The sequence below is a fragment of the Spermophilus citellus genome (genome assembly GCF_964194105.1).
Source record: "Spermophilus citellus genome assembly, chromosome: 2".
In the NCBI taxonomy this organism is placed as follows: Eukaryota; Metazoa; Chordata; class Mammalia; order Rodentia; family Sciuridae; genus Spermophilus; species Spermophilus citellus.
The window spans coordinates 6,734,178-6,743,617 of NC_138183.1; positions in this window are offsets into that span (position 1 = coordinate 6,734,178).

The window sequence follows — 9,440 nt, forward strand, 5'->3', positions numbered from 1 at the left end:
TTATGGAGTGTCAGGGAAGGGAGGACCCCCTGCACGGGGGCATTCAGGACCCAGGTTCCTTCTTTCTCATGGCCTGGCTACTCCCTAGGGTCTCAGAGTCCTTCACTGGGTCCCTCCCATCCCAAGCGCATCTGGAGAAGAGGGAGCACAGAGCATCCACAGATCTTACGGGCCAGACCCAAGAGTGGGTGACCTCACCCTCACCCACATCCCATTGGTCAGAGCTCAGTCATGTGCCACCCTTCCTGCAGGGGAAGCTGGGAAATGTAGTCCAGCCCCCACCAGAGGAGACAGGCTACCAGACCTGGCTGCCACAGCTGATGGCAGGGACAGTACTGCCAGGAGGTCCCCACATGTTAATGATGGTTATTTAAAAATATCTGTTTTCTTTGAATTTTCCAAAAATTTCCAAATTTCCTGAAATAAATATTTTTTTCCAAGAAAAATATAATTATAACTTAAAATTGATAAAATATTGTCCAGGCTTCAGAATTCCTTTGGAATTTGGACCGGTTTGCTCAGTGGTCAGGCTTTGGGGTCAGAGCTATAGAATGTGACCAAAGGAACATTGTGTCCCCTTCAGATGGCTCACTACAAATGCCTTAAAGTGGGAGCTTGGAAAAAAAAAAAAAAACAGAAGTTTATGTCTGACAGTTCAGGAGGCCGGAAGTCCATGGTCAAGGTGCTGCAGATTCCGTCTCCAGTGAGGACCGGCCTTGGCTTTACAGCTGTCCTCCTCATCCTCTTCCTCACATGGTAGAATGCCGAGCATGCTCCCCAGGCCTTTCATAAGGCACTATAGCCACAGTGGGGACTCCGCCCTGGTGACCCCAGGGCCCACCTCCTAGTACCATCACCTCTGGGGTGACACCAATCATCAGAGCATAGCATGATCTAGGCCTCCAAGTCCCCATATCCATAAAATGAAAAACAAAAATACACATCGCAGAGAGAGTTGGAAACTCCAATGGGGAAGCGTCGTCACCTTGGCTCAGGGTGAGTCCGCAGTGGGGCTTGCAGTGGCCGTGAGCACTCGTGGCAGACTTCCTTCCGCCACCCTGCCCTGTCTGGGGTGACCGCCTACCCATCCTCCGGTTCTCAGACCATCATCACCATCTCCCTACCCTCTCCTGGGGACCTGCCTCCTCTTTCACAAGGACAGAAGGGGGCAAGGTCCAGGGCCTGCCACCACCCTCCTGCCCTTGGCCCCTGGGCCACTCCCTCTACCCACTCCGTTTCTAGAGCAGACTGCCCACCGGGACGTGCTCCAGCTGGCCACCTCTTCCCTGCACCATCCAGTCTCCCTGCTGCTCTGCCACCTTGACAGCGCCCCCAGCTGTGCGACTCGCTCCCACCACGGCCCCTGCTCCGTTCCCTGTGTTACATTTACCCAAACACCTACCACTGCTGGGTCTGCTTCCTCCAAACAGGCCTCCTTTCTCTGTTCCTCTGACCTTGCTCTTGTTAAGGTCACCACCGACCTCTCTGTTGGGACCTCTGAGGTCAGCTCAACCTCCCCTATGGCTCTATGGCCATCACCACATCCTAGTACCAGTGCACACCCCACGGATCCTTCTTCACCTTTCGGCCTCTCTTCCTCCACCTTCTTTGCTTGGTCCTTACTCCCATCTATGACCCCAGCGTTGGAATGACCAAGACTCATCCTCGGGTTCTGGGTTGGATTGTGTCTCCCAAAAAGATATGTTGGGGAATATTATTCAGCCTTAAAAAAAGAAGAAAATTCTGAGTGTTCGACCTCCTAGATGGACCTAGAGGGCACTGTGCTAGTGAAACAAGCCTGACACAGAGGACAGACTTCCTTCCTGTCCACCACGTGGTTCTGTTGACATGAGGAACAGCAGGCATCAGAGATGGCCAGCAGAGGGGCGACTTCCAGGAGCCGGGGGAGGGGGCAGTTAGTGCTCAGCCGAGCAGAGCTCCAGCTCAGGGAGAGGGACACATGTAGGTGGACCCCAGCGATGCTGCCCAGTATGGTGAGTGCACCTCATGCCGCTCAACCTAAAAATGGCTAAAATAGTAAATTTTATGTCATGCGTATTTTTCCACAATATAAAAAGATAACCTAAACAAAATTTTTTAAAAATATAAAATAATTTCTGAAAAGATGTTGAAATTCTACTGCCAGTGCCTCCGCATATGACCTTATTTGGAAACAGGGTCACTGCAGATGTAATCAGTCAAGATGAGGCCATGCTTGATGGGAGTGGACCTTCAGTCCTCATAAGAAAGGGACAGAGACATACAGGACAGAGGCCATGTGACCACATAGGCAGAGATAAGGGTGATACAGCTGCAAGCCAAGGAAGATCAGGGATGGCCAGCCACTGCCCAGAGCCAGGAAGAGGGAGGAAGGATCCATCCTGGGTCTCAGGAGACACAGCCCTGCTGACCCGTCAGTTCCAGATCTCTGGCCTCCTAAACCGTGTGAGAATCCGTTTTTGTTATTTAAGCTCCCAGTTTGTGGAAGTTTGTTACAGTCCCAGGAGACTAACACAGGCCCCTTCCCTTCCCCCTCCCTCCAGGTTGGTCCCATCCAGCTCAGGGCTGTCAGCTCTATAACCACGGATGCCACGCTGACATCTGCACCCACCCTCCCACCCGCAACACAGGTTCGTCCGGCCCTTGGCCCACCTGGTTGGCTATCAGGCAACTCAGATGTGACATGTCTCCGACAGCACTTCTGCTCGTCCCCCAAACTCACTTTTTCCATCTTGGTTAATGGATCCTCATCCAGCAAGTGGCACTAGCCCCAAACTCCAGTCTCTTCCTGATGTCACCTTCTCTTGCTGCCCCTGTCAGGAGCACCAGGTAATTACTGGCAGCTCTGCCTTCAAACTAGCTCCCTAACCAATGCCTTCCCTCAGCGGCTTCCTTGGAATCCTGGCAGCGGCCCCGAGTCTGCCTGCCGTGGGGTTGCAGGGGGTCTGGACCAGGTTAGTCAGATTTTCTCAGCTCAGAATCCTCCGGGGACTGCCCGCCTCCCCCCTTGGCGAACACCAAAGCCCTTGGTGGCTGGCAGGCCTCATGGAGCCCTCTGCTCCCTAACCTGGGCTCCTTGCCCACTCCAGCCACTCTGGCCAGCCACCTTGCTGTCCTGCAGGTCCCATCCAGGAGACTTTGCTCTTACTGTTGCCTCTGCTGCATGCTCTTCCCCGGAGCATGAAGTGCCCTTCACCCCCTGACCAAGGAAAGTGACTTTTCCACGAGACCCCTCAGGCCCCTTATTTTATACCACGAGCCACCTTCCCTGGGACCCTGCTCCTACCGGCTCCGCTTCTTTCCTCCCCAGCACAGTCTCTGTCCTCTCTAGCAGGGGTACCATGCTTACCCTGGGCTTATTCCCTGCCCCTCTGTGCAGGAACGTGGGCCCTGGGCGGGGCAGCGAGCTTTACCTCTTTTCCCTGCTGAGCCCCCGAGCCTGGCTCGGTGCCTGGCACACAGAACTGCACAGTAGATGTTTAACGAATGCACGGGGACACGGATGGATGGATTTTCTGGTTAAGGCTCTTAATTTCTCAACATCAGTGTGGATTCCAAAGGAGGCTGGCTGAGACCGAGGCTCAGAGACGGCCCCCCTTGTCTTGCTTGGAAGCTGACTTTAGATTCTCCTTCCAGAGGACCCAGAGGCATTCCAGAGCCCACTGAGCTAGCTTCCGGGCAGGGCGGAAAGAGAGGTCTGCTCAGCTCCGTTTCTTCTCCACGTAACTTCTCATTCTCCTCCACCCGCGATCCTGCAGCTCGGGATCCTCCTCCTCCTTTTTCTTGCTCGCAGTGGCCAGCTAAACAGCCTCCTAGGACTTGTGGGGTCTCTGAGGAGCCTCCCGTGGGCCCAGCCCTGCAAGATGGCAGGAGATACAGGAAAATACAAGCTGCCTCTAAGACCCTGGAACTCAGGGGTGGGAGGGGGAGGACTTGCACCAGGAGCTACCAGGCAACAGCTCAATCAATGGTGGCACAAAGAACTGACATCGCAGGTGGGGCGCCGGAGGCCTCGGCTCATTTCATTGCCGTCATCTTCCTCCGCCTCCCCCTCTTGCTTGGAGGCAGATGCTCCTGAGAAGATCAGAGGGCAAAGGTGGACCTGAGACGGGGGCCAGCACCCTCTGGCCGAGGGAGGGAAGGCAGAGCCCACTGGTCCTGCAGAGCGCCGGGCCTATGTGACCCGGAAGAGCCCCACTCACCTTAGAGAGAAACCTAGGGCTTGGGGAAGGGAGGCGACTTTGCCAAGGGCACAGAGAAAGGCAGTGTCACATTGAGACCCTAATGCATGCCCTGGCCTCTCATCCCTTGTCCACTGAGCAGCAGGAGGGACACTGTGGTCAGCAAGGAGCAGAACACTGGAGAAGAGCCTGTTCCCCATGGTGGCCAAGGCCCTGTGCTAAGGCTCTCCAACATGCTGCAGAAGCTGCCCACGGCACTGAGGGGACACTATGATTGTCCCCAATTGTCAGAAGAGGAAAGTTGGTGACAGGAACCCATCCATCAATCTCAAGGTGACACAGCAGTAGGGGGAGGGGCCCACTCGGAGAGCAGACTCCTAACAGTGCTCTCCACAGCTCCTTAGAGCCAGAAGCCCACAAGGGTCTTAAACCCAGCCCCGTCACCACCAGTCTCTGAGCCCCTTATCTGCAAAGGGGGACGACACCTCTGTCCTCAAATGTGTTTCCAGAATGAAAGGAGGACGTGGGTGGCTGGCCCAGGGAGGCACTTGGAAAACGGCAACTGTGCAGTGGAGCTGACCCTCCAAGTTCAGCGAGCAGGAAGTACTTTGCTATTTTTTTCCTACTTTTTTTTTTAACTGTGATAAAATACACATGACATAAAAGTAACCATTTTAGCCACGTTCAAGGGTGCAGTTCAGCGGCACCCAGCACATGCACACTGTGGCACGGCCACAGCCACATCCAGCTCCAGGACTGTTGCCCCATCCACGCTGAGACTCAGCCCACTCCCCAGCTCACCTTAAACCCCGCCTCCGCTGCATCTGCTGGTTGGGGAGGCCTGGGGAGGAGGCCCTGGCTGCCAGAGCAAGGAGGAGACGGGAAGTGACAGGGAGAAAGGCTACAGGGAGAGATCCAGGAAGCTGCTTCCCAGGGACAACCCCACCGTGACCCCATCAGCCACAAAGCAAGGATCCGTGCCAGCTCCCCCACTTCTCCAATCAGGGACAGCAAGATGCTTTGCTGGCCTGGGGTCTCGCGGTCAGCCTCAGCATCCTCCTCTCTGAAGTGAGGTTGCAGATAAGGGTTGTATGATCCAAGACCCTGACGTGTGCAGCCCGAAGCAGATGCCAGTTGTAGTGGCCCTCAGTGTCAGCCACCACTGTCACAACTGCTGCTGTTATTATTCACCCCAGTAACCAGAAGCAGGGCAGAGGGCCTGTGTAACATGCACCCATCACCTCTGCCCTTTATGTCCCCAAACAGCCCAGCTGGTCCCCTCACCACCCCGAGACCCAGTCCTTGAAATCAGTTCAGCCCGAATGCACAGAGCTCCTACCAGAGTAGGGGACTGCTCCAGTGCTGGGCGCTGTGGCTGAGAGACAAGCAAGACACCGAGCCGACCAAAGGATACGAGGAGGCAGACATGGGCTCAAATAGCTTCGAGTCACCTCTTCAGTGATGAGCACATTAGGTTCTGAGGAAGGAAAATGAAGAGAAGCAGAAGTGACCTGGTCTTAAGGGCCACTGGGGGATGGGCATGGGTCTCAAGGGGCCAATGCGGGGAGCAGGTCAAGGACCTGAGTGTCAAGTTTGCACTTCTCCTTGCAAGCGTCAGGGGCGATGGCAGCACCCATATTTTGGGGCACTGGCCCTGGGGCCTGTGGAAGAAGAGGGTTAGAGAGATGAAGACAGGTGCTTCCGGTGGCATCGGGAGAGATGCCAGTAACCAGGAAGGGAGTGTTGGGAAGAATGGTGAGGAGGGGCCGACTGCAGAGATTCCAGAGGGGAAACTGGTGTGGCTGGGGCAGCAATGCCTCCAAGATGTCCCTGTCCTAATCCCCAGAACATATGGGTAGTTTACGTTTCATGGCTGGGCAGAATTAAGGTTGCAGATGGAATTGAGGTTGCTAATCAGCTGATTTTGAGGTAGAGAGATTATTCTGGATTATCTGGGTGAGCCAATGTAATCACAGGGTTTTTAAATGTGGAAGAGGGAGGCAGAAGAGCCAGCGTCAGAGAGATGCTATTGCTGGCTTGGAAGACGGAAGGGGACCAATGTGGGCGGCCTCTATACTTGGAGAAGGCAAGGAAACTGATTCTCCCCCTGGAGCCTCTTGAAGGAGCACAGCCCTGTCACCACCTTGAAGCTAGCCCAAGGAGACCAGGTCAGACTTTGGGCCTGTAGACCTGAAAACAGTACATTTATGTTGTTTTAAACCATTAAATTTGTAATTTGTTACAGCAGCAGTAGGAAACTAATACCACCTGTCATGTTGGGGGGAGTTGGAGGAAGGGGACATCAAGGACAATTGGCCTGGGGCCTGGAAGGATGGTAATGCTACCAAACACAGGAAGCTGCAGGAGGACAACACATGGGACAGGTGCCCAGGTCTCCTTCTCTGTCCACTGCATCTGAGACCCCAGCCCAGCACTAGGCACGAAGCCCAGCGACCCCTGTAGGGGCAGAGGGCCACATCTTCACAATTCTACAGGCGCTGTGGCCTGTAGAATGAACGGATGGCGAGGTCTCCAGTTCCTTCGGTTTCTCTCTCTCTCTCTCTCTCTCTCTCTCTCTCTCTTTTTCTTTCTTTTTTTTTTTTTTTTTTTTTTTAGTATCAAAACAACCACACTTGTAAGCTTCTGCTTCTGTAACAAGCCAGGAAAACAGAATTTTAACCTCAAGGGCTGATGTCAAGGCGGGATGAGGAGCCAGGGCCAGAAGGCATAAGTAGGACACTGCAGGTTCCCAGAGCAGGAAAGATGCGAGCCGGGTTTTTGCTGGAGGAGGGCGGGCAGGTGGGACTGGCCGGGACCCTCTCCCACCTGGCTCCCGCAGCAGTTCCCACCCCACCTTCTGTCGAATGATGAGGGGTCCGGCTCGCAGGAGAAGCCGTCGCCCTCCCGGGCCTTTGTCTCACTCCCGCGCTGCCGCGCACATGGTCCCCTGTCAAATTCCGGGCGGCTCCAGGGGACACGTGTCGGAAAGCCAGCAGCTTGGCCGGGCCCGCATCACCATGGAAACGGCGGCCAATGGGAGGTCCGCGCCGCCCGCGGGGGCGGAGCCGAGGGCGGCCGGAGTGGGCGGGGCGATGGGCGGGGCCGGGGCGGGGCGCGGACGTCAGCCAGCAGGGGGCGGGGCCGGCCGCGTGCGGGACTCCGCAGTGCGGAGGACACCCCCGGGCTGGGATCTGCACCGCGTGGTTTTGGTGACATCTTGACAACATTTTCTTGGCACTCCTGGGCATTCCGTAGCCTACCAAGTATAAGGTTAAGATTCTAGAGTCCTACAGAACTGGGTCCCCCTCTCCCGCCATACACAGCACCCTGGGCCTTGTGCAGCAAGGAACTGGACCTTTCCGTGCTTCAGCTTCGTGACCTGCTAAATGGGGTCGTTGTGAGGGTCCAGGGAATGACAAGCGATTAGCCCCAGCCTGGCCCCAGGAGGTAATCAAGGAAAAGCAGTGACCCCTAAGACGAAGGTCTTTCTTGAACCCCATTGGAAGAGAGGACCTCATTTGGGGATGAAGACCCTCTGCTCAGCTCGGAAATCCTGGGGTTCTGCCTCTTGACTCTATTGCCAGAAGCTGGTTCTAATGCCAACCTCCATGTGCTTCGGTCAAAAAAATGGGGAGATGAGTGTCTCCATGGGAGGATCCCCACGGCAGCAGCCAGGCTGCAGAAATCCTGGAGGCAGACAGAGCAGAGCAGAGCAGAGCATCTCTGTGCAGGGCCGGAAGGAAATTCCAATGCCAAGACCCGGGGGCCAGGACAGGTTTGGGCACTGCTACCCACCGGGTGATTCACACTAGCGTTTTGGCCTCTCTGGGGGGGAAATTTTTTGTAAAACAATGAAGATTTACCTGCCAACTTCCCACTCAGCATGGTCGGGGACCTGAAATGAGGATGTGGAGTCTCATCACCTCTGAAATGTCCAGTGGCAGCAGATGCAGATGATGAACTGCAACAGGAGGGACAGGGTCCCTCTTACCTGGTTCCCCAGGGCCCAGGGCAGGGCCTAGGACAAAGGAACATCCCTTAGCCAAGATCATCAATGAGGCAGAATCCGCCTCACTTTTATGGAGTAGAAATGCATTCATTCATCCATTTAATAAAGATTTCTGCAAGTCAGCCATGTCCCCAGCACTCTGCTAAGAAGTAGGCTGTGGAGGTGAAGAAAGCAGTCGCCGCCCTACAAGGGATCACCATCCCACTGGAGAAATAGGCGTTAAGGAAAAAAATAAACATGCAAATAACACAGGGGCACAAATATCTATAAATGCCCTGAAAGAAGAGTGCAGGAGCCCTGAGCATGCCGGGAATCAAAAGGAGGGCTGGTGACAGAGAGCAGTGAGCACGGAGGAGAGATAGCAAAGGGAACCACGTGCAGGGCCCTAAGGAACGCAGGACATTCATGGAAGGGGAGAGTGTAGGTGGCACCATGCTAAGGAGCGTGGTTCCAGAAAATGACCGCAAAATAGGCTTATGGAGATTTGGACCAAAATGCACACCCCGTTTTTCAAAAATTTTCCCTGGATTCAGTTTGCATTCGGTCTGGTCTCCACCGCCTTCTACCTCTTCCAATCTGAAGGCACAGGACCATCCAGAATCAGAAATGAGTTTCCTGTTGCTAAGCTTGCTCCACTGACTAGGAAAGAGGAGGAGACCACTAACAGAAAGAGCTCCAACACAAGATGGCAATTAGGGCTGGGGTGGGGTTAGGGTTGAGTTTGGGGTTAGGGGAAGAGTGGGGGGATAGAGCTGGTTTTATGTTGGGGTTAGGTTGGGAGGAGATTTAAGGATGAGGTTGGATTGGGGCTAGTGTGGGTTTGAGATTAGGGCTGTCTTTAGGATTTGGGTCAGGGTTGGGTTAGGGCCGGGTTTAGGTTTGGTTTGGGGTTTAAGGTTGGGATTATGAGTTTGAGCTTCATTAAATATGTATATATCGCTGGCTCTCCACAGAATATCTGGCATGTAGTGGGTGCCCACAGATTTTTTTTTAAATGAATGAATGACTGTTTCATTGTGAAACCCACAAGACAAAGTGACCAGCTAACTTTATTTCCCTGAATATTGTGGTTATTTGTCTGTGTTTTGTCCTAAGAGTGAACAAATGGTGAAACTTACCATGGCACTAATTTTATATTCAACAAAATCATCCCAAAATAGGAGACGAAAAATAGTCTGAGCATGCCAAACAGGTGACCAGGGGAGGGGACCAGGGAGACAAAAGGGACAACCCAATGTCATAGTCCAGAT